Below are 25,064 nucleotides of genomic sequence, written 5' to 3'. Positions count from 1 at the left end.
CAGCCTAATATGGAAACAACCCTGCTCTTCTTGGCTTGACAGATAAACCCAGACACCTTCTAAGTGCAAGCTGGATTTGCTATCAATTATCCCGCAGGTGATGCCTTGTTGCCCTCACTTATGATTAAGCCTCTGTGTTTGTAACAGCTGATAATTTCAACCGTCAACATCCCTTTCATGTGGAGACATGTAACTCGTGGTGTGCAGTTCCAGTTTTCCAACACTCACAAAAGTTAAAAAGACTGGCCCTTCCGATGTTAGAATCAACCACAGGCATGCATTGGGCTTCCTACCATTCGTTCTAGGTGTGTAACAATAAAGTAACAAAGGCTGGCCAATCTGGTCAATTCAAAACCATGTCTTTCCTGCATGCTGCTTGTATCAATTTATGCTCTAAGGCTAGACACTTCGTTACTTTGAAATTCCCAGGGTCTAGGCCACTCACTTATTCAGGGTTACATTAACCTCTTCTCCACTTTTTTTTTTTTTAAAGATTTTATTGATTTATTTGGCAGACAGAGAGAGAGCAAGTAGGCAGAGAGGCAGGCAGAGGGAGAGGGAGGAGCAGGCGCCCCGCCGAGCAGGGAGCCCGATGCGGGGCTCGATCCCAGGACCCTGGGATTATGACCTGAGCCGAAGGCAGCCGCTTAACCGACTGAGCTACCCAGGCGCCCCTCTTCTCCACTTTTAATAACCTTTCCTTCTTAACTGCTGCCTGCTCTTTATCTTCCGCCCCCCACGCCCAGCTGAGCACTCAGCCACCGCCACTGTCCCCTAGCATACCCACTCTGTCCATGCAATCAGGTTGCCAGGAGAAGAGGCTTCACCCATGTTCATCATCCCCATACCATTTTAGGGCTTGTGCACCTTTTCAGTTAATTTCCTCCTCCATATAGCCGAGTATTATTTGCTGCATGTGTTTTTGGCAGGTACTCTGCATGCTGCAGACAGTTTCAGAGAGCTGCCTACAAGGAGGCCTCAATTTCTCTTCCTGAGAAGTTAATTTACATCAAAGTGCACAATTAGTTTAAATTATTGTCCACGCTGTCTCCTGCTGCAGTTTATCTCCAACATGATCTCCCGTGATTTTTACCGGCCTCTGTGTCATTCAATTGCCTGGCTTTATTAGATCCTCGTTGAGTTCACCTAAGCCCTTAATAGATTTTAGGAAACTGGATTTAGAGTAAAATTACAACATATTGCTTCTTGGGCAGAGATTCCATTTTCCAGAGCATGAATAAACACGAACAGGTTCCTCTGGATCCTGGGGATTCAGCATTAAATTATTTTTAACTCCATGGAATTGGCCCACTTTGCTCTGGCTTTAATGTTATGGCATCACTGACCTTCTCACCCATCTGGTTAGGAAGTCTCCAAAGGCCACACCATTAAATATCAAGGAGAAAGTTCAAAACAAGCCCTCTGCCACATCTCTGTCCACCTGTGGTTTTAAATACAATCCTAATCCTTTGAACTACGTGGTCTGAGACTCTTCTTAATACAGCCAGTATTAAATGAGTGTAAGTTAAGGACTGGATACTAGGTGGAAAAAACATAGCACCCAATTTCTCAGTTGGATGGCCAATGTGCTCTCAGCCCTAGACACAAGCATGTTCCCCACACATTCTGCTGTTCACGAGGACATGAGCAGAATTAATCCAGGAAGAACCCATCCTCACTAATGGAGAAAAAAACAACATCCATCCTTCCAACTGTGGTCCATCATTGCTCTCTTCCCATAGAGGCCAGCGTCCTGTCCAATGGCAATGGGGAATCTTGTGAAATATTTTCTACTTGAACATGCTGTTCTGATACATGGAAATCCTTGGAGGCTTAGGATGTGTGTCCCACAGGGAAGGACTGGAGCCAGAGACAAGTTCCTTTACTTTAATTTCACATGCCATATTTCCTTTGATGTCAAAGAAAGGTTTGAGCAAGTCTCAAGAAGGGAATATTCCCTAATGATTTCCACCTACTTTGTAACCTGGCTGGCATGTGAAACATGCTTCTGGGCCCCTTGTCACTTTTCCAGGTTAACTACAACGGCCATTTTTACAAATTTCTTGGGGGGAAAAAAAAAATCACAGTTTCAAATACAAAGCCTTTCAGTCATAAAAGCAGGTATCTGCATTATAATATTTTAAACTGATTGCAAAGGTAATAATACTGCCTAATTGCTGCCAAGATGTGAAAGTGCACCTTGAGTGAACACTCCTTATGCAAAGTGAGTCCTTCCAGCAGCCCCTGGCCCAGCAAGGCAAAGCCCGGGAAGAGAATGATTCCCCGCATCTGACTGCTTTTTGCTCAGCTTAAGCAAAGTGGATGGCCTAAGCAAAAACCAATGAGCCAGGAGCAGGTGAAACCTTGAGTGCAACTCTTTGGCTAGAGCTAAGAGAAACCCCCATCGAAGGCCAAGGTCATGAACACGTGGGAAGCACGCTAGAACCAGAGCCCACCTGGGGGATAGTCAGGGAGCCCCGGGGAGGGGCACGGCTGCAGCCAAGTGGAGGCTGAGATGTCCGGGCACAAAGAGCACCCCGCCACACCATACCTGCTGGGTCTGACTGGCCTGCACACAGGGCAAGTCCAAGTAGGCAGGGACTGTCTCCATCCATCCCCTCCACGTGTGCAGGAATGCCCAGGGAGGCAGCATCTACACTCAAGTGGAAAAAGCCACAGACAGAAGACTGCCTCTTCTAGAGCCACACCTCCTGACCATGTGCTGATAGCAGAAGTCCACTTATCAGGATGCTCGAGGTACATAAGGACAACTGTCTGGGGGAGGGGGGGCGCAGCACTGAACCAATACTCCATCAATACCAGGGCTGGTCACTTCTCCAGGGCCCAAGACTTGGAGGTGGGGGCTCAGGGGAGAGCTAGCACCCCAACCTGTCTCTTATTTTCTATCTAAATTGATAGAGCTACATCCTACGTATGTTGTCCTAAAACCGACCCAGGACTTCCTGTGCCGCGGACAGCTGTGCCAGTTTGCTCAGAGTTTCAACTCCCATGGGGCCAAGAACTGTGCCTGTCCCCATGCCACCCCAATTCTGCACTGTACCCAAGTGTGCTCCTGCTGCACGGACCCCAGAATCCCTTCCAGATAACTCGCACAGTGCAGGCCTTGAAGAGCTCTGGCCCCTCATCTTCCTTCTGGCCCAAGAAAGTGGTGAGCTGCTGGAATCCAGCCTGTAGGGGAAGGCATACCGGACGAGTCCCATCAAATGTGCTGGGAGAGATGTGCGCATCTGAGACAGCCTCTCCACTGGTTATTTTATCATCTAGTGATGAGGCTTTTAAAAAGGACATGCAAGGACCCCAGCAAGAGTTAATTTTTAAAACATAAACCTCAATAGAAAGATGCATATCTAAATATAGCCGTTTATTAAATTCAGTAACTCCTATTAGTGCATTACACAGGCTAAGGAATGAAAGATGGCGGTGTTACTGCATATGTGTATTTTATGGGTTCTACTGCATAGTATCATGTCAGGCCTCTACTAGAAAGGCCTGAGAACAGTCTCCCTCCAAATTCGAACCAGAGGAGGAAAGGCTGATTCCATTTAACTACACCTCTTCATACTTGAAAATCACCCAACTCTTCAGGGACTGTGAAAATCTGGAAGAACCTAGAAATTGAAACAGAGTCTCAAACTCGAGCCCGTTGGTTGACTTACGTCTGAAATCATGAAGTATCTCAAGGCAGGATAAAGCCATAGTAAGAAAGCATGAAAAGTCAGCATAAAATTCGCAGTAAGAAAGTGACACATCATTACCTGTGTAGGCTGAAAAAGAAGGTGGTGGGGTCCTGGTGTTAGAGAAAGAATCAGAGCCTGGGCAAGATTACAGCCCCAATTATCTTAATCCTCTGCAGCTGATCGATACAGAAAATGACGTATTTCTCCATTTATTTCACTAGTTAAATATCCTACTAACATAGAAAAGGATCCTTTTAAAGTCCTGCCAACCAGCGACTAGTGCTAAGGAATTTAACTCTGGGTTTTTGACCACTTTAGTGATACCCTGTTCTGATAAACATTCATGGGAAAGGAAATCCATTCAATATATATATAAAGAACACATATTGCATATTATTATACAATTATATATAATTATTCTGCTCTTTAATTCATCTTCCAATAAAGTCTTTAAGCCTCCCTAACATGAAATGGTGCAAAAAAAAAAAAAAATCTGTAATTTGAGTGATTATGTCTCTTCGTCATGGATGATCATAACCAATTGGAAAAATCTCTGGTTCCATCCCATTTTGAATGGGCACCTGAATTTTTCTTGCACTATCCCAGAGCCCCAAAGTGGCTGATGCAATTTAGCTCAAATATTCCCCAGGGATTTGCTCTTCCAGAGGTGCTTACTTCAGCTCTACAGACTGTCAAAACAGACTCCGAGGGGGCGATGGGGAAGCAGAGAACAAAATGGAAACCGTTTGTGAAACCCAACTGCCTAACTGACACCCGCGAACATGATGATGTAATGTAGTATTTATCTCACAGCTCCAAATATTACAGATCAAAGACACTTAGCTCACACGGAACAGATCACTTCTCCTTCATACGTATTTCAGTGAAGCTGTTCTAACCCTGCAGTTTCATAGGGAGATTCCCTGAGATAATACAGATTCCCAGCCTAGAAAATAAATGGGAGCCTTATTTGTCTCAAGCAGGAGTGAGCCACGGGGACACCAACGGAAGGAAGGAAGGTGAAGCGAAGCCTCTGTGGGGTCATCTGTGGGCCCTCAGCAGGTAAACGCCAAGGGTTGAAAAGCACTGCCCTGCATGGTCAGGCAGAGTCAAGTCGGGTTTGCAGGTCCTGGATGGGGTACATTCCCGTTTATAGAACCCAAAACCTTTACAAAAGGATCCACTAAGGGACTGTAAGAAAACCTCTCTCAAAAGGATTCAGTGCAAAGTAGTTCAGTTAATTTTCACATTACCTGACTGGGGGGGGGGGGGGCAGAAGGGCTGGTTGGCAGGTGGAAAGAGCGTCTCTAAAATATAACAGAAGTCACAGGAAAAGTGAGATTTCCAGATGACGTTATTTAAGGGCATCGGCTGTATAATCTGACATTTGACTGGAATTTTAATTGGCGTGCAACGGAAATGTCTACTAATCCAGCCACTGGGAGGTACCAAACATTCCGTTTATTTACTGGGAAAGGAGCTGGCTTCCCATTCAACCTTATCACTGAGCTGTTTGCGTTTCTATCTCTGGGCAAGCGACGTGCTCCCAGTCTCCTCTCCACCAGGCCCATCCTGCCCATCCCTGGCAAAGAACTGCACCCAGTGGGAATCCAATCCTTCTGAAGGAAGTGCTTCCCACAAGAGGCCCAGCTTGGGCAGTGACTCGAGGCCCCACCAGGCTTCCCTCACAGACCCCACTCTTGAGAACCTTGTACACCAGTGACTGGGAGCTGTGTGCATGTGAATCTATCACTCCCACACACCTGAGCCTAGGCTACCTCTGAGCAGGGAAGGAAGACCTTACTCACCTGTATATTCCCCCAAGGCATCACTCAAAAGCACCCAATAAATCCTACCCAAATTGTATAAAGTAGAAGTAAGCCGTTCCAGCTTTAACATCTTTGTATTCCTGCAAAATTCCCCAAACTGTTACTGGTAAGCATGTAAATACAGGTGAGTATATGTTTATAGAGACACTCTAAATCACTTTCTTCCTGAATAGAGCGATTCTTTGATAAATTGGTCTGACATTTGGTATCAAGTCCTGCAGGCCCTAGACAAAATGATTTAGAAAATAACCATGTCAGTTGCTCTGCTCTTTCAATAAATAACACACCAGTAAAACACAGATAATAACTGACAATCATACTTGTACTATAACTAATGAGAAAAGATAAAGCAGCAAACGGACTGTTTATATGTGTTTGATAAATTGCATCCCCTGGATATATCAATGCGAAATAAATGTGTGCAGTGCTGGTTCACTGAACTAAAACAAATATTTACCACTGAGATTTAGGATTAAGAATGAAATTTACATTTTATTTGGCAACTATTGGGATGCTATGTCTACATACAGTTGAAAAGTCAAAAACCTACCTCAACTTCCTGAGTACGAGAGCATTATAAATGAGAAAAAAAAAAATAAAAGAATCACATCAAACAATCGGAAGGAATATAAACATTTTTGATAATTGCATCAAATTTTCATATCATCATAACATTAGAAAGGTCATACGAAGATATTTTCTGTCCAGTCACAGACCATCATACCCTTGAAAAAGTCCCATCATTCATTAAGTTCATGGGGAAAAAAATACAAGGTTATTGGGTAGAATAACTCAAGTGGGGAGCAAACTGAGTGTGCACTAGTGATCCATGTCATTATGGTAGAACAGCTAGCAAAATCATGATTAGATCCCAACACCCAGTCATGATGACTATCTATGAGAATCTTAAGTGAATAATTTCCTGCGACATCGGTCCAAGGAATGAAATTCAGTAAAAATCTGGAGATGACATCAGAGACCAGGAATAACAGACCCTCTATGTTTCTGCAAGGAAACTGTTTTGCCTTGTAGCTCCAAAATAGCTTGAAGGGGTCTAACACCTGAGAAAGACATGAATGTGGGTCTTAGAAATAAGTAAAATGAGTAATATTGTCATGGCACCTTCAGCCAATTAAAGGATTACCATCACCTCAGAGAGTTCCTGCTGCTTCAAGACTTTGTGTGTCCCTGTCCATCCACCCAAGCTGAAGTCGGGGGAAGTGACCAGCTGACTTGTTCTTTTCTCAGAGAGAAAAACTGAGTCTGAGCTCCCTTCCCAAGAGTACGCTCTACACATGGTTACTGTTCTGGGCATAGGAATGGGCATGTGAGGCTCCACGTGTACTCTGACCAAGACAAGGGGTGTCTCCCCTGACTCAAAGCCATCCACCTCTCTGACCTTATTAGCCATATGAGCAAAATGCCAATGCTGACCAGGAGCCACCTTCTGAATGGCCAGGAGGAGGGAAACAGCCAGGACTAGGGAGGCAAAGGCCAAGGCGACAGGTCACACAGGACAGGCTCTGAAGCAGACAGAGATTTAAATGCTGCCTCTGGCACTCACTGGCTGCAGGGCCTCACATCATCCACTCAGCTTCCCTTACCTTTCTCTGACCTCGCTACAAAACAAAGACGTCACACTCACCTTACAGGATGGGTCACAGTGATGCATGTTAACATGGCCACTCACCTGGGATATTGTCAGACATGGACAATTACTCAGTAAATAAAAGATGTACACTTTGGTGTCCACCGCCAAAGGTTTATAGTACTGTGGAAATACAGTCAAGCCTTGAACGACACCGGGGGTGAGGGGAGGCGAACCCCGAGGCAGTTGAAAATCCGATTCCCCAAAACTTAATTGCTAATAGCCTACCTATTGATCAGAAGCTTTACTGAATTCATAAACAGTCGGTCATATTTTGCATGTTACATGCATTGTATACTAGGTTCTTACAATGAAGTAAGCTCGAGAAGAAAATGTGAAGAAAATCTTGAGGAGAAGATACATTTATAGGACTGTACTTTATCAAAAAAAAAAAAAAAATCCACGCACAAGTGGACTCACACAGTTCAAACCCAGGTTGTTCAAGAATTAACTGTAATGTTTAAAGTTGCAATAATGTGTCTTCTTGTGCATTTGAATCTTACCAATTAGGCCCCAGTGCAGGGAGAAAAAGTATACCCGGGAACGATAATTATGAAATATTTTAAATGCGTGCGATTTTATTACTGTCACGTATAAAGAGTGGCTGAGAAAAATAAAATTCAGTGAAATGTGAAAACTTGAGTTCCAGGCATGTCTCTGTTTAAAGGTCAGGCTTAGATTCTCTAAGATTCAGGGACACTGTCTTTAAAAAAAAAAAAAAAAAAAGTACACCAGTGAGTTCTGAACCATTGTTAAGTATTACATATAATTAAATTAAAGTTCCAATTATGAGTAACTAGATCCTGATAAGGGAATTAGGCTTGCTCTGAACAGGCAAAATTTCTGTGTCATCATTACATGGAGAACACAGATACACACCAACCAAGGCCCCTGTAACCTTACAGCATGTGAGCCTTTACTTCACACAACATCCCACTTACGCTGCCATGAGGCCCAGCCTTGTCCGAGTAGCACAAATTCCAAGTTAAATAGATTCTGACCTCCTTCTGCGAAGGCTACTCCTCCATCAATATCCAGACACTACCTTTTAGAGGGTAAGATATAGCTCTTAACTACCATCTGCTCCTTCCTCCCCACCCATCCTGCATGGGGCTGCTGCCAGTGGGGCCTGGGCAAAGGCACAGTTCTCATCCTCGGCTGACTGCTGGGGTCGCTGGAGGGCTTTCCAAACACGGATGCCTCAGCCAAGAGAGGCTGCTGCACTGGGCTGTGGCCTCCACGGTGCTTTGGGGTTTTTCCTTAAGTTCCCCAGATGATTCTAATGTTTAGACCTCATTGGCTAAAGGAAGCCACAGGTCAACTCAATCGCAGGAAATGAAGGGTGACCCAGGAATGGTCAGGCCCATCAAGGGTAGCAAACCAGAGGCAGCCCACCAAAAGCTGCCAGAGCTTTCCAGTGTTGCCTCTTCCATTCTCAGGCTAACCCCTCGCAGCATCCCAGCTTCACACACAGCCCTTCTGTCTGCCGGTTGCCCAGGCAAGAACCTAGGCCTCGGGATGGACTCCTCCCTCGTTCTTCCTTTAGCTGTCCAGGCAGTGATTTCAAGCGGGTGGAAATGGGACCCTGGGACTAGTGGGGTGACGCTGAAAGGTCTTGGAAGGGTTGACCAAGCCGTACAGGAGACCTGCAGGTGGAGCTCTGCCCAACACCCTCAGCCCACATCGACTCATGCCTGAGCCACCCCAAGGAACAAGTAGCCCTCCTGACGTGGCTCACCACAGCTGTGCTGGGAGTCAGGACTTGCAGCAAATTAAAGTTTACACAAGATGGCTGAAAGCAAACCCCAAAAGTCAAAGTAAGAGTATTAATATCAATCATGCAGCAACAGTAGCAGCTACCATGGGGGAATGGCCACAATGTGCCAGGCACTGTGCTAAGCCCTTTGGTTTAGTCCAATGAGCCCTTACGACAGCCCAGAGATAGTCACCATCAGGACCACTGTGATGTAGCTGCGGAGATGGAAGCTCGGAGAGAGCAAATGACTACACAAGTTCATGTAGCTCGTCCATCAGAAAGAAGGAGCGCTTGCCATCTGCAACGACGTGGATGGAACTGGAGGGTGTTATGCTGAGCGAAATAAGTCAATCCGAGAAAGACATGTATCCTATGACCTCACTGATATGAGGAATTCTTAATCTCAGGAAACAAACAGGGTTGCTGGAGGGGTGGGGGTGGGAGGGATGGGGTGGCTGGGTGATAGACACTGGGGAGGGTATGTGCTATGGTGAGCGCTGTGAATTGTGCAAGACTGTTGAATCACAGATCTGTACTTCTGAAACAAATAAAACATTATACGGTAAAAAAAAAAAAAAAGATGATAGCAGGTGGGGAAAAATGAAGGGGGGGAAATTGGAGGGGGAGACGAACCATGAGAGACGATGGACTCTGAAAAACAAACTGAGGGTCCTAGAGGGGAGGGGGGTGGGGGGATGGGTTAGCCTGGTGATGGGTATTAAAGAGGGCACGTTCTGCGTGGAGCACTGGGTGTTAAATGCAAACAATGAATCATGAAACACTACATCAAAAACGAATGATGTAATGTATGGTGATTAACATAATAAAAAAATAAAATAATGGTAGAAAAAAAAAATCACGTAGCTCATAAAAAGCAGAAGGGGATTTGAACTCACTTCTGCCTGACTCTGAAGATCATGCTCTAACCAGCAGAGGATGCCACCTCAGTGGCCCCATACGAAGGGAGGGGCATGAGGGCTGTGCAGGCTGGAGACCCCAGAGAGAGGACATGGAGCTGGCCACCCTGGGAAGATGCCCCCAAGAGAAACCAACAGATGAGAGATGAACACATAGACCACAGGCCTCCCAAGAGGCCCTCTCTCCTGCTGCCATGCCCCATGTGTGTCTGAAGCCTCAGCTCTCCCATCTGTGAAATGGGGAGTGTAAATACCTGCTTCACATGGTCTTCGTGAGATTGGACTGCAAGTCCATCTGTCATGCACCTGGATCCAAGAAAGCAGGGAGGACACCTTCACTCCCTGATCCACCCCTACACCCAGGATGGCAGCCAGGGTTTCAGAACCCAGAACCAGGGCCATCAGCGCTGACAAAGCAGCCTCAGAAGTCCTCCATCTTTGTGTGCTCTGGACTGAGCACTAGTACCTGTCTGCCACCAGCACTCCCTGGGGCCCAGTTCAAAGTGAAGTACCCAGTGCAACATCAAGGCACAGCATGGAGGACGTGGTGACTGTGGCACCAGCCATCTCTCTGCGAAGCTACGGCTACAGACTTGGCGTGAAATTTTCATTAGCTGCACAGCTAGGCCTGCTACAACTCCTCCCAGCCTTGCCATTCAGCCTCTTCTCTTCAAGAGAACATCTGGGAAGCATAGCAATAAAGACTCCCTTCACTGTGTCCCCAAGTGTCCTAGCAGCCACCCTGCGCACCCTCCTCTGTGTCCCGAGGCTCTGGCCCATAGCAGACACCCCCCGGCAAAAATGTCCCAGAAATATATCTGGTCAATGTCTTTTGTCCACTTCAAGCCAATGGTGTCGGCGTCGGGATCTGAGAGCACTCATCTGATATTCACAACTTCTGAAGTGACATTCCCCCATGGTAAGTGGTCATCAGAGCAGGCAAGCCTGCCAAAACTGGATCCACACTCCTGAGCCACAATTTACCTCGACAATCACCAACAAAGCTTCCATGCAGAAGGGTGGGGGCCCCCTTGCTGAGGTTACAGTCATTGCTAAAACCGGGGCCCACCAGAACAGCCCTCTGAAACTGAAGACTCCCACAGCACCCATGCTGCCAACAGCTGCTGTGTTCAATGAACACTTGATTACAAAGACAGGCTACTTTTCTTCTCACTCAACAAGCACTTACGTAGCTCTGTGATGGGTGTAACACAGGCTCTCACCCCCAGTGCTGCCAAAAAGATGCCTGGTAGAGTCGGGCGACTCAGAGGACCACCGAGCACTGCAGCCAGGCTCCACACTTGGGAAGCTGCTCACTGGACCTGTTGGTCCCAGAGATGATGTACTGATGTCAGGGGACAGGACAGAGGGCCCAGAGAAGCTGCAAGAAAACTGTCCTCATACCAAGAGCAACATGCACTGAGTCCCCTAACAGGGGTCCAGCCCCCTCTTTTGTGGGATCCACGTGCAGGTCTGTTCCGAGAACATACGTCTGTCCCAGGGAAATCGCTACAATCTGGCCATGCTCGTTTAGGGCCTGGAGCGCCCACAGAGACAGAGCCAAGTGAAAGCAACAAAAGAAGTTGGGGCCAGAAGGCTGGAGGACCTCGCTGCCTGATGAGAGAAGCAAACTTTCAGGCACTGAGGAGGCAGGAGAGGGCTCATTTAGAGGATGAACCCATTAAATTGGTGTTTTCTAAAGCATGCTGGGCTCACTGTGTGGGGGACAAATTAGAGGGAGCCCAAGTGAAACCAAGGACACCAGTGAAGAAGTCCATTCCGCATGTTCACAGTCATTATTCATGCGACGTTTGCTACCTACCTGTCCCTGTGGTAGAACACAGGTATGAGCAACAGTCAGCCCTTGCCCTCAGGACGCTCACAGTCCGACCAGGGGAGAGAGACCCAGAAACGTAGGCAAATGAAGCAGGTAGTACCTGGTAATGTGGTGATTTCAATAAGCATTATCATAAAAGCTACAGTAATACACAAGAGGAAGCCACTCCTTCTTCCCGGAAACCAGAACAGACTCTACTGAGGCAGTGGGTCTCAAGCTGGGTCTGGACAGACGAACCGTGTTCCGGGCAGAGAACATGCACTGGGATGCAACAGGGTACTGCAGGCAGGGCGACCGGCAGGGGCGGCGGGCGATGAGCACCAAAAGGCAATAAAGCCTGAACGTTCACCAGGTGAAGCCACAGAGACAGGACACCAGAGACATCAGCCAGTGTTGCTCGGGGTCTCCCCAAACCACCATCAGCGCACTGCTCCATCCGTCCCTTCCTCTGGGACTAGGAAGCTCAACAGCTACTGTGGCTGGTTGCTGGCACCACTACAACCTGTCCACTCTAGCTGGAAGGCTGAGCAATGACACCATGCCTAGAGGATCCATGCTGACCTCTGCATGCCACCCCAGGGACGAGAGCCAGCTCACACCCTGGCTCTTTCAACCTCATCAACCAAGAGTTGCCATCCACCTGCTAAGACATGGCGGTCATCATGGACCCCCAACTGAAACCAGCTTGTCTGCAGGCTTGCCCTTTTCTTCATCCTACAGAGACTTACAGCCAGCTTGCTCCACCCTCCCTTTATGAGATAAACATCTTTCCCTTTGGAGGTGAGCTTCCTGAGAACAAAGGCCATGCCTTATGACTATGCTCTGGGACCTAGGTGCGCCCTCCCAACCCTCAGGCAGGGATAAGCGTTCAGGCTCCCACACAACCTTGAAAAGGTTTCACGCTAGGTTACAGGGGACAGGGATAGGGAGGGAGGTGAACCATCCGTTCTTTTACCTATCTTTTTTTTTAAATCAGAACCCTCTAGGGCGAAATTATCAAGTGAGATCAAGTAGGGACGCCTGGGTAGGTTAAGCGTCTGCCTTCTGCTCAGGTCATGATCCCAGGGTCCTGGAATGGGGACCCACGTCGGGCCCCCTGCTCCGTGGGGAATCTGCTTCTCCCTCTCCCTCTGCCCCTCCCCCCCACTCGGGTTTTCTCTCACTCGCTCTACTCTCTCTCTCTCCAATAAATAAAAAGTATTTTTAAAAAGTGAGATCATTTATATAATAACAAAACACATATTCAACAGACCGTTTATTTCTTGTGGAGGAACACTTAGCTGGCAGAAACCATTGTAACACCTTAATTTTTACGCCCTTTTTTCATTCATTATTTGGGGGAATAACAGGAATGTTGATAAGAATGCAAGTCTCTTCCAGCCACAAAATTCAGTGATTCTAAATATGTCAAATAATCAACTATGCCTGAAAGCTCTATATAAATAAAGTAGCAGCAGTTTTCACAGAGTAGCAAGGACTATAATGTACTAGAGGAATCCAAGATGGAGCAAAGCAGTAAGCTGCTTTTGCTGTGATTTTTATTTTTGCTTCCAAATGGAAGGACATAATACGAACACAAATAGTAATTATGTCCTAGGTCTTTAAAATCTTTCTGTGAAATAACTTATGAGCATTAAAGAAAGAGCCCAGTTAGATTTTTTTTTTTCACATGATGCCCAGAGGTACTGAGAGGGCATCTCTAGGAAAAAAATTTCCAAGATCAAATTCTCTGGCTGAGTTACCTTCTTATGAGAGGGAACGAGACTCTTGGAAGAAATCACATATGATGACTTGGGGCGAATACAGAAAACCAAGAAGCAGTCAAGAGGGCCAAAGAAGCAAGGGTAGTTACTTCATCCACTCCATAACCACACCATCTCGGGGCCCAGAGCCCTTCTCCTCAGAGGCCTGGGCAAGAAGAAAGGGCAGCCATGGCACCAACATGCCCGTCTCAGGACAAGATGGCTACGCCCGAGCGGTGCTGGGTCCTGTTCATTAAAATCGCCTCCTCAGTCAGCTGCATGGCCACGTTTTCTAGGTATCTCAACATCTTTGAGTAGTGTCTACAACCCAGAGTAAGCAGGAAAAAAAAAAAAAACATAGAAAAATCAAAATGATTATCAATGGTTGGGGGAATATGAAGATGCTTCTTTATTATTTTTCCATTAAAAACTGACAGGAATTACCTCATGTGTTTATACGTTGTCTATTCACCGATCTGTTTACTCATTCAATCATTCAAAGTTCTGTGGGATAGGGAAAATGAGTCCAGCATCGCTGTAACATTACAGATGGGGAAGCTCTAGGGCACGCTGGTGAAATCATTTGGACACAAATTCACACAGCACTGAAATCTGCAGCATAAGATCCACGTAGATCAACAGCTTAGGGTGAGAAATGTACCCATGTCCCAGACGTAGGAGGTACCAGCAAAGAGCTTCCTGGGCCATGACCAAGGACAATGATCGGGAGCACTTCCAGGCAGCTGAATGGAACCACAACCCTTAGAATGAGCTTGTTTGTAGGCTGGCACATAGGGTCACCATCCACTTATTCCTTTGTCCTGGCATTGGGGCTACTCTCTCAGGGAATGAAAGACCCAGGATTAACAGGGGGTGACCCTCAGCTCACTCACCAGCGCACGGCCCATGGCCCCAGGCAGAAACATGCAGAAGGGCCCAGGGCTCACAGCAGAAATCACACATTCACTCATGAGGCAGTGACAGCTCCAGCCAACTCACCCAAATTGTGGCTCGACTTAATAAGGCATCCGAGGCTCAGACACCTCATCTGATTTACCAGCAGGACACACAAATCCCAGCTAGAATCGGAGGCACCTTGTCAGGTCTGCCTGCTGGAATTATTTGGGAACAATACCACATGGGTTATTCTGGTGTTGCCCATCAAAGCCTCAGGGCTCTTTTTTCCCCACATCTCTCTTTTCACAACACTCAGCTCTTAACCCAGCTTGGAGCTGAAATCGATGGCTCGGCTTCCCGATCAGAAACATACAAAAGCATAAAAGCCAATGGCAGGTTCTTCAGTGGTAACTTCTCTTGATGTCTACACTGCCACTGCCTAAGCAATTCCGGGCAGGCCATTCAACCTCTGCGAACTGGTTTCCTCACCTGTCAGACTGGAGGGCAAATGTGCCTTCTCCACAGGGATGACTGGAAGGGTTATTTGAGACATGTATGCAAAATGTCTGGCACGTGGCAAGCACCAAAAAACGGTAACAAGATTTTTAAATTGACCTCCATGTGTCCTGTGCTCTGAGCCAGTAACAGAGTTTTATTTTATTTTTTTTATTTTATTTTAAGATTTTATTTATTTATTTGACAGAGAGAGAGACACAGCGAGAAAGGGAACACAAGCAGGGGGAGTGGGAGAGGGAGAAGCAGGCTTCCTGCAGAGCAAGGAGCCCGATGCGGGGCTCGATCCCAGGACCCTGGGATCATGACCTGAGCCTCAGGCAGACGCTTAATGACTGAGCCACCCAGGCGCCCCTGGTAACAGAGTTTTCAAATCAGACTGCCAGCACCTCTGGATTAGTATATTTGTGATGCTGCCATCCTGACTCTGAGGAGACTTTTAAGGAATGAAATCCAGGTATGGCTGCTTTAGAAAAGCAGCAGCCACCGCTCTGTGCGAAAGTGTAAATAAAATGCCACTTAAGTAATCACATTACTCACAGCTTAATGCACGTGATCCAGAGCTGCAAGCAAGCGTGTGTGTGTGTGTGTGTGTGTGTGTGTGTGTGTGTGTGTGTGTGTGTGATGGATTTCTCATTATCTGTCGGCTGCCACTGCACTCCGTCCAACCGTCTGCAGGCGTCCTGGCTGGGACGTCTACATTAGCTCCTGATGGGACCCACGCTCCCGCTATCAGTGGGAACAGACTCGGCACGAAGGAGGCAATGCCTTCATAATAAGGTGATAATACAGACATCATGGCTTGGGGGAGAGCTGCCAGCGTCTAAGTCAGCCATTAAAGGTGCCTTCCTCAGCTCACAGGGGCTCCCAAAATAGTTTGGACCAGAGGAAATTTCTAGCTCAGTCCTCCTGGCCCCTGTCAGGTAGGGATGGAGCCTCCTCGGATGCCGTGACGTAGCCTATTTTCGACTTAGCAGGGTCAAGTGTTGGACCAAGCACCGCAGGAGGGCGCCAGGCAATGCTGCACTAAATCTACCACCTTTGTGAGGAGGGTCTCTGAAATTCCAGGGTTTTCCATTTGACTAGAACTGCCCTGAAAACTGCCAAGAACTAACTGGGGAGTATTAGGTCCTTACACCATTTATGCTCTGGATAAATGCAGAACCTCCAGAAAAGCTATTTCAGAATCCAACTGCAACATCTGATCTAGGTTCACTGCTGCACCTGCCACCTTTCCTCAGGGACAGAGCTCCCTAAACATGGGTGGCTTTGATCGAGGCAAGGCTTCTCCTCAGAGCCTCTGCCCTTCCTGCCTCCACCTCACAGCAGGGCTTCTGTGCCCCATGGTCTCCTCCTCTGGGCTCACTCATGAAACCTTGCTCCTAGACCCTTCCTTCAGAGGCAGGTCAAGAGGACGGTGACAGCTCGCAGGCTGTCGTTCAATGAAGGATGCACACCTGAGGTGACAAAATCCTGCCAGAGCATCTGACAAAAGAAAAGCGAGGAATATTTGGGGAGAGGGCCTTGGCTGTCCCCTGAATTTATGGCGTATCTGGTCAGTCTGGTCCAGGTAAGGGCAGAAGGTGAGGAAGATGGAGAATGAGCCGGGAGAGGGAAAGGGAATGAAAGAGTCTACTAAGAGACACGAAAGGAAAAGCTACAGTGACCAGAAGAGTGAGCACGGGCAGTGTGAGAATGTTTTCCGCTACAGATCCACAACAGACCCAATGGGCAGTAGAATAAGGACCTGGGGCCTGGGGAGGTGCTGGTGTCCTGCCATTTTCTAAGGGGGGGGGGGTTCAAGAGAACAGCAACTCAAGCCTATATTCAACCTACAATGGGAAGTAGCACATGTCCATTCAACATCGACGGCCCGCTGAGCACCACGTTCTGCACTTGATGCTCATTATTCCTCTTAACTATCACAATGACTTCCCAAGGATGGAGAAGTCAGCTACCTTCCACAGCTGAGGCTCAGCGAGGTCACTAACTTGTTCAGAGATCCAAATCCAGCTCTGTCCAACTGCAGAGCCCTGGGCTCCTTCCACACGCCATGATCAGCCAGCACCCCAAGACGGCAGGGTATCTCACCAAGTCCTAGACCATCAGCTCCCAAAGGGTGCACTCTGCTGACCCCAGCTCAGAGCTGAGCAACCAGCAGAGACTCCAAACAGCCACTGGTTGAATGAGAGCTGATACGTGAAAAAATAATGACTTCTCTTGGCCACTAGTAGCTTAATTCTTTTGAAAGCAAAGGCCTATCCTTCACAAAGCCCAGGGAAGCTGAGCCTCTAGGGCTAAGATCTGGGTGAAGCCAGAGGGTGGGAAGAGAAGGGAGAAGAACCGAAATCCCAGGAGACACCCTGGAGGGGAGTGTGTGGAAGGGTGGAGCTGGAGGACAGAGGATCAAACAGGAGTCTGGTCAACAAGATGCACGGCATGGAGCAAAGTGCAGGCAGGACCCATGCACATTCGAAGGGAGACCAACGCTAAGTGCACGGCTTTGCAGTCTGAGCCATCAATCATCCCTGACCATTGCGCCCCTTCCCCCCACTGCAGCGTAAGCTTGGACCTGACCCACAGCCCAGCAGGCCACGGGTGGCTCCTAAGCAATCACTCTGTGAGCACACACACCTTAACCAACCGGCGGCCCACCTTACTAAAAACCAGATGCAAATTTGACAGGGGTTGTTGCTTGCCTTCCTGCTGTACCTTGCATTCTTCCACACAACAGTTATGCCTGAACAGAATTGGAGAAAATATTTAATAAATTATGACCACACACTCAACAATAGCAACCCAGACCTTTTGGGCTTATTAACACTATCTCTCTGCTCTTTAGAGGACTGCATCATTCTCAAATCTTTTGCAACTTAAAGGTACCTGGGAACATAAATCTTCCTTGCCGTAATGTTAACAAGTCCCCTAACAACAGCGGCAGTTCATTACCACGCCATCTTGGGTTATATTTCTCCCAGAAAATAAATAACCAGTTTAAAAACTGTCAGAAAAATGTTCCTAATATTCAGCTTAAACATGATTATTTATTAGACAGTAGTAAAAGCTATTCACACCTGTGGTAACCATGAGCACACGTGGTCCTCAGTGAGTTTTTATTTAAAGGCGGGAAAAATACATAAAACACAAAACGGCTACACATTTCCATTATGAACAGATCTTTATCTTAGGGCAGCTCTGGCCTCTGTGGCTGATCTTGGCGATGGAAGCCTACTGCTTCACCTCTCCCCAACCCACACATAAGGGGGACCTACAAAGGCCCCATAGGGCTGTCTTGGCATCAAACGTTTCTGCCCAGAGTTCCCTGGCAAAAGATAGCCGGGTCCCAGCCCTCAGACCACCCGTGTGCGTTGAGCCATGCGCTCTACCTTCTGGGCTCAGACTTTTTGGTCCAAACTTGTCTCAAGCTGAGGTCCTGCCATACAGAGGCCTACTCTTGACTGAGCACTTGGGGACACTTCCCTGGAGGGGCAGCACTGGGGGAGAGTCCTAAAGGATCCACTAGATTCCCTTCCTCTCATATCCTACCCAACTGGAAAACACACACACACACACACACACACACACACACTCTCTCTCTCTCTCTCTCTCTCATAATTGTCTTCCTAAGGCCTCTGTGGGTGAAAAACTTAAATTGTCAGGAATGAGTTAACCAGGGAAAGAAACTGCATTGCCTTTTCTTTCTTCATCTCCAGATCCAAGGACAAGATTTCTCACATGCCCCTAAAAGTTTCTGCAATTGTCTCTAGACAGACACTAGTGAGGAGAGAAAGCAAATTGCTCTCTGCAATTACTACGCATTGAAGTCCCTAAACAGCCAATCTTCATGCTGCCATTGTAGTCATGTCTATGGACGGCTGGTTCAGGCGAGGGCAATCATTCCCAGAGCCCTCCGCTACTGCTAAATGTGTGGAAGCCACTGTGGAAAATTACCCAGAAAACAGCTGTTTATGCTTCAGGCAGTTCCTACGTGGGGAGAGAAGCAACGGGAGGGGGGCGGGGAACAGGGGTGAGGCAGAAGCCATAAAATTGAGAAAATGCTCTTTTCAATGTGAAAGGAAGTCCCTTTGCAAGAGGTAATCAATACTCAAGTGGGAGCACAATAAGACAAGACCCTCTGGTGAAGGAGAGAAGGCAAGCAACAAAAGTCACCCCCAAATGACAAGTCAGGGAGCTACAACAGTCCCAGAGAGAGTGAACGCATCCCTTGTTATGGTCCCCAGAGCACTTGAGGTTCCTCCCCCAGCAAGGCAAGCCGGGCCGACTCCCAGCTTCTCTATGATTTTCTCCTTCCATGCACACAACTCTACAACACAGAGGTAGCTTCTCCACCAACTGTAGTAAATTGTGCTGCTCAAGGCACAGCGCCACTGACATTTTAAAAGGCAGCTGTTATACCCCTCCAGCCACAAACCAAGAATCTTAGCGACTTGGGAACCCTCGGATACACCCAAACCCAACTTTGTCCCAAGTCTTGCCAATAAGCTGCCCACAACCTAGAGGGCCCAGCACAGCATCCTCAATCCGACCCAGTGCTTCCACTAGGAGGGTCCTCTCTCCCCAGCCAAAGCCCATTCCCACCCTCATAGTTGTGAGGACTCGAACAGGAGGCTGGAAACTAAGGGTCTTCAACCAGTGACTAGAGAGAGGATCTGGAAGCAGCCAGAGATTCTCAACACTGGTCTCTTGTAGGTTTCTGAGACCAGGCAGTGATTAGATGCTACTCTTGGAGAGCAGGCGACATTTAAAAGGGAAATCTGGACTCACAATGATTTTTACATACACAATTCTAGACCAGGTTGTTGCTAAGCATTGAAGTCCTACAATATTTTATCCAAAACTTTAAGTTCCTCCTGATGGCACGAGGGGAACAAGACATGACGCCTTCCAGGATGAAGAGGAATAGAACCACTTGAAAAGGCCCCAAGGAGACAATCAGCCTCAGTGACTTATTTCTTAGAGGGAGAACTGGGGAAGGAGAAGCTGCCCATTTTTCACATCAGGACTAAACTATTCCTACCAGGAGGCCTGGAATGTGCTTCTGCTGGCTTGACCCAGATTGCAAAGTGCAAGGCTGCCTCTTTGGCAGCAGAGCAGCCTGGCAGAGAACAGAACTCTGGAGCCCAGCAGAGCCCACTAGGAACCTGGCTCCAGCATGTACCAACTGTATGCCTTTGGAAAGGTCCTGAACCTCCCTCTTCCAGTCTATAAAGTGAGGTTATTAGTGAGGCCAACTTCTTGGACTTTACCGAGCCTAAATGAGGTACTCCATGTACAATGCTTAGCCAAAGGATGGATGAATATTCACGAACAGTAGCCACTATAAGGAGAATTATTGTTTAATAGATGATCTCCGTTCACGTGTATTTTAACCCTGGATTCCTCTCCTTTGCAAAGACCTCCCATCATTACCTTCTTAGGGAAAACAATTTAAAGGGAACGTTTGATTGCCCTGTCGCTTTTTCTTTAAAGACACCACATTCTCTGGCTTCATGGTCTGAAAACAGGTCCAAAGAGTGAGTGATGTCGACTCTTTAAAAAAGAAGGAGAAATCAAAAACCCTGCATAACATGTAAGCCAGAGGCAAAGGTGAGAAAAGGTGGTTCTCTCTCATAATAAAGAAAAAGTAATTCTTGTGGAGGAAAGCCCTCAAGTCTCCCAGCAGGAGATGTGTCAGCTGGGCCTAGAAGCCAACTGCAGAGAACGGTACACTGTGACCAACAAGAGCGGAGGAGAACATTTTCCTGTAGATGCAACCTTAAAATATAAAAGGGAGAAGCGCCTGGGTGGCTGAGTCGGTTAAGCATCTGCCTTCAGCTCAGGTCATGAACCCAGAGTACTGGGATCGAACCCCGCATCCAGCTCCCTGCTCAGCGGGGAGTCTGCCCCTCCCCCTCCCTCTGCTTCTGCCCCTCCCCACGCTCGTCCTCTCAAATACATAAAATCTTTTATTAATTAATTAATTAATTAACTATATAAGGGAAACAGTATGCAAAGAAAAAAACTCATAAGGCATCTTCTTCATCAAGAAAAACCAGGAGAAGAGGGAGCAAGATGGCAGAGGAGTAGGAGACCTGGATTTCGTCTGGTCTCAGGAATTCAGCTGAATAGGGATCAAACCATTCTGAACACCTACAAACTCAACAAGAGATCGAAGAAAAGAATAGTAACAACTCCGTGAAGAGAAAAGGGACCACTCACTGGAAGGTACGACGGTGCGGCGAAGTGAATCCGAGGCGATATTCGGGAGGATAGACGGCGGGGGTAGGGGGCCTCCGTCGGCCGCTTCTGGCAAGTGCTAGAGCCGCGGAGCACAAAATCGGAACTTTTAGAAGTCGGCTCCGCGGAGGGACGGCGCTCCAGTGGCTGAGTGGGGGGTGGAACCCTCGCGGGACAGTGTGGTCTCAGGACCCTCGGGGTCACAGAAAGACCGGGGGAGCCTGAGTGCGGCAGAGCTCCCGGGTATCGGAGCGGGGAAGCCGGCTGCAGAGACAGAGCGGAGGTGTGGGCTCTCAGCTCGGGGTTGCCATAAACTGTGATCCGCGGCCCATTCGGGCCACTGCTCCTCCAGCAGGGACCCAACAAGTGGCAGAGCCGGGGAGACTCCCCTTCCTCCCCCAGGGAGGAGCGGCGTGGGAGCGCACCGCAGGGATCTGCTGGGTTTGGAGACTCCACACGGGGTCGGGTGCCAGACATAGAAACACTCGATCACAGGCCAGGTGAGCACAGAGTGTGGCCGGAGACCGGGGACAGAGGAGTGACTGACTGCTTTTCTCTGGGGGCACACTGAGAAGTGGGGCCCCCAAGTTCTGGGCTCCTCCGGGGTGGAGATTGGGAGGCCGCCATTTTCACCCTGGTTCTCCAAAGCTGTACCGAGAGCTTGCAGGGAACAAAAGCTCCCGAGAGCAAACCCGAGCAGCTTGCTTAGCCCGAACCGACAAGGGCGGGGCAATTCCGCCTCCGGCAAACACATTTGGGAACCACGGCAACAAGCCCCTCCCCCAAAAGATCAGCACGAACAGCCCCAAGCCCAGACCAAGTTTACCGATCAAGGAGAACAGCAGGACTCCAGCACTAGGGGAATACTGAACATAGAATTCAAGGCTTTTTTACCATGACTCCTTAGTCTTTCAAACTTTATTTTTTTAACTTCTTAAAATTTTTCTCTTTCCCTTTTTCAAACAACATCAATCCCTTTTTTAAGAAAATTTCTTTTATTTTTCATTTTTAGAGTCATATTCGATCCCTTCATAGTATTTATTCTTTTTTTTTGTGTGTGTGTGTGTGTGTGTGTGTATATATATATATATATATGTATATATATATATGTGTATATATATATATATAAGTTATTCTCTCTTTAACATTTTTGGATACAGTTTCATCTAAACAGATCAAAATATGCCCTAAATCTCTAGGGAATGGCTTTGTTCTAGTCTCCTGCCTGATCACATTCTCTATTTTTTTAATCCTCTTTTCTCTTTTTTCAACCAACTTCTTAACTTATCAATTCCTTTTATAAAATCTTTTATACTTTTCATCTTTATACTCATATTCCATCCCGGTATCATATTAACCCTTATTTTTGTACATATATAAGTTTTTCTTTCTTTAAAATTATGGGAGGCAATTTCTTCTAACAGACCAAAATATGCCCAAAATCTAGCATGTGCCACTAATCTATGCACCAGCCTTATCATATATGATCATATTCTGATTTCTTTTTGTTTTGTTTTTGTTTCTTTCTTTTTCTTTCTTTCTTTTTTTCTTTTTTCTTTCCTTCCCTTTCTTTCCCCTGGTTTCAGGACTTTTGTGATTTGTTTAGTGTATATTTTCTGGGGTCATTTTACCCTGTTAGCATTTTGTTCTCTCATTCATCTATTCTCCTCTGGACAAAATGACAAGATGGAAAAATCACCTCAACAAAAATAACAAGAGGTAGTACCGACTGCCAGGGACCTACTCAATACAGACATTAGTAAGATGTCAGAACTAGAGTTCAAAATGACGATTTTAAAGATACGAGCTGCAGCATTGCACAGTGGCAGTATCGTAGTCAATGAGGTTTATGGGAGGTGTGATTATTGCTAATTAAAGATACTACCTGGGCTTGAAAAAAAAACATGGAAGTTATTACAGAAAGCCTTCTGGAGAAATAAAAGAACTAAACTCTAACCAAGTCGAAATCACAAAGGCTATTAATGAGGTACGATCAAAAATGGAGGCTCTAACTGCTAGGATAAAAGAGGAAGAAGAGAGAATTACTGATAAGGAAGACCAAATGATGGAAAATAAAGAAGCTATAAAAAGAGATAAACAACTACTGGATCATGAAGGCATAATTCGAGAAATAAGTGATACCATGAAATGAAACAACATTAGAATAATTGGGGTCCCAGAAGAAGAAGAAAGAGAGAGAGGGGCAGAAGGTATACTGGAGCAAACTGTAGCAGAGAATTTCCCTAATTTGGGGAAGGAAACAGGCATCAAAATCCAAAAAGCACAGAGAAGCCCTCTCAAAACAGGTCAACACCCCGACATCTAATAGTGAAACGTACAAGTCACAGAGACAAAGAGAAAATCCTGAGAGCAGCTCGGGAGAAGAGATATGTAACCTACAATGGTAGAAACATTAGTTTGGCAACAGACCTATCCACAGAGACCTGGCAAGCCAGAAATGACTGGCATGATATATTCAGAGCACTAAATGAGAAAACTATGCAGCAAAGAATACTTTATCCAGCTAGGCAGTGATTGAAAATAGGAGAGATAAAAAGCATCCACGACAAACAAAAACTAAAGGAATTTGCAAACACGAAACCAGCCCTCCAGGAAATATTGAAAGGGGTCCTCTAAGCAAAGAGAGAGCCGAAAAGCAGCATAGACCAGAAAGGAACACAGACAATACACAGTAACAGTCACCTTACATACAATACAATGGCACTAAATTCATACCTTTCAAGTTACCCTGAATGTAAATGGGCTAAATACTCCAATCAAAAGACACAGGCAATCAGACTGGATTAAAAAACAAGACCCAACAACATGCTGTCTACAAGACTCATTTTAGACCCAAAGACACCCCCATATTGAAAGTGAGGGGGAGGAAAACCATTTATCAGGCTAATGGACACCAAAAGAAAGCTGGGGTGGCAATCCTTATATCAGACAAATTAGATTTTAAACTAAAGACTCTAATAGGAGATGAGGAAGGACACTATATCCAACTTAAAGGGTCTCTCCAACAAGAAATTCTAACAATTATAAATATCTATGCCCCTAACACGGGAGCAGCCAATTATATAAGGCAATTAATAACAAAACAAAAGAAACACATTGACAACAATATGATAATGGTGGGGGGTTTAACAGCTCCCTGACTGAAATGGACAGATCATCTAAGCAAAAGATCAATAAGGAAATAAAGACTTTAAATGACACACTGGACCAAATGGACTTCACAGATATATTCAGAACATTCCATCCCAAAGCAACGGAATACACAATACACATTCTTCTCTAGTGCCCATGGAACATTATCGAAAACTGATCACATTCGAGGTCACAAATCAGGTTTCAACCAGTACCAAAAGACTGGGATCATTCCCTGCATATTTTCAGACCACAGTGCTTTCAAACTAGAACTCAATCACAAGAGGAAGGTGGAAAGAACTCAAATACAAGAAGGCTAAAGAGCATCCTCCTAAAAAATGAATGGGTCAACCAGGAAATTTAAGAAGAATTAAAAAAATTCATGGAAAACAATGAAAATGAAAACACAACTGATGAAAATCGTTGGCATGCAGCAAAGGCAGTCCTAAGAGGAAAGTCTATAGCAATACAAGCCTTTCTCAAGAAACAAGAAAGGTCTCAAATACACAACCTAACCCTACTCCTAAAGGAGCTGGAGAAAGGACAGCAAATAAAGCCTAAAACCAGCAGGAGAAGAGAAATAATAATCAAGATCAGAGCAGAAATCAATGAACTAGAAACCAAAAGAACAGTAGAACAGATCAACGAAACTAGGAGCTGCTTCTTTGAAAGAATTAACAAGACTGATAAACCACTGGCCAGACTTATCCAAAAGAAAAGAGAAATGGCCCAAATAAATAAAATCATGGATGAAAGAAGAGAGATCACAACCAACACCAAAGACATACAAACAATTATAAGAACATATTATGAGCAACTCTATGCCAGCAAATTAGA

The 25,064-nt window shown here is 46.4% G+C and overlaps 1 protein-coding gene across 1 annotated transcript in view; it reads right to left on the bottom strand.

Moving 5' to 3' along the window:
• The window catches only part of SPOCK1 (SPARC (osteonectin), cwcv and kazal like domains proteoglycan 1), a 603,296-nt gene that overhangs the window by 337,099 nt on the left and 241,133 nt on the right, over positions 1–25,064 (bottom strand). The window lies entirely within an intron of this gene.

This window comes from Callorhinus ursinus, unplaced genomic scaffold, assembly GCF_003265705.2.
Source record: "Callorhinus ursinus isolate GAN/ISIS: 27379988/994484 unplaced genomic scaffold, GSC_fseal_2.0 scaffold83, whole genome shotgun sequence".
Taxonomy (NCBI): Eukaryota; Metazoa; Chordata; class Mammalia; order Carnivora; family Otariidae; genus Callorhinus; species Callorhinus ursinus.
Note: the sequence above shows the minus strand (reverse complement) of the source record. Positions and strands in the feature narration are given on the sequence as shown.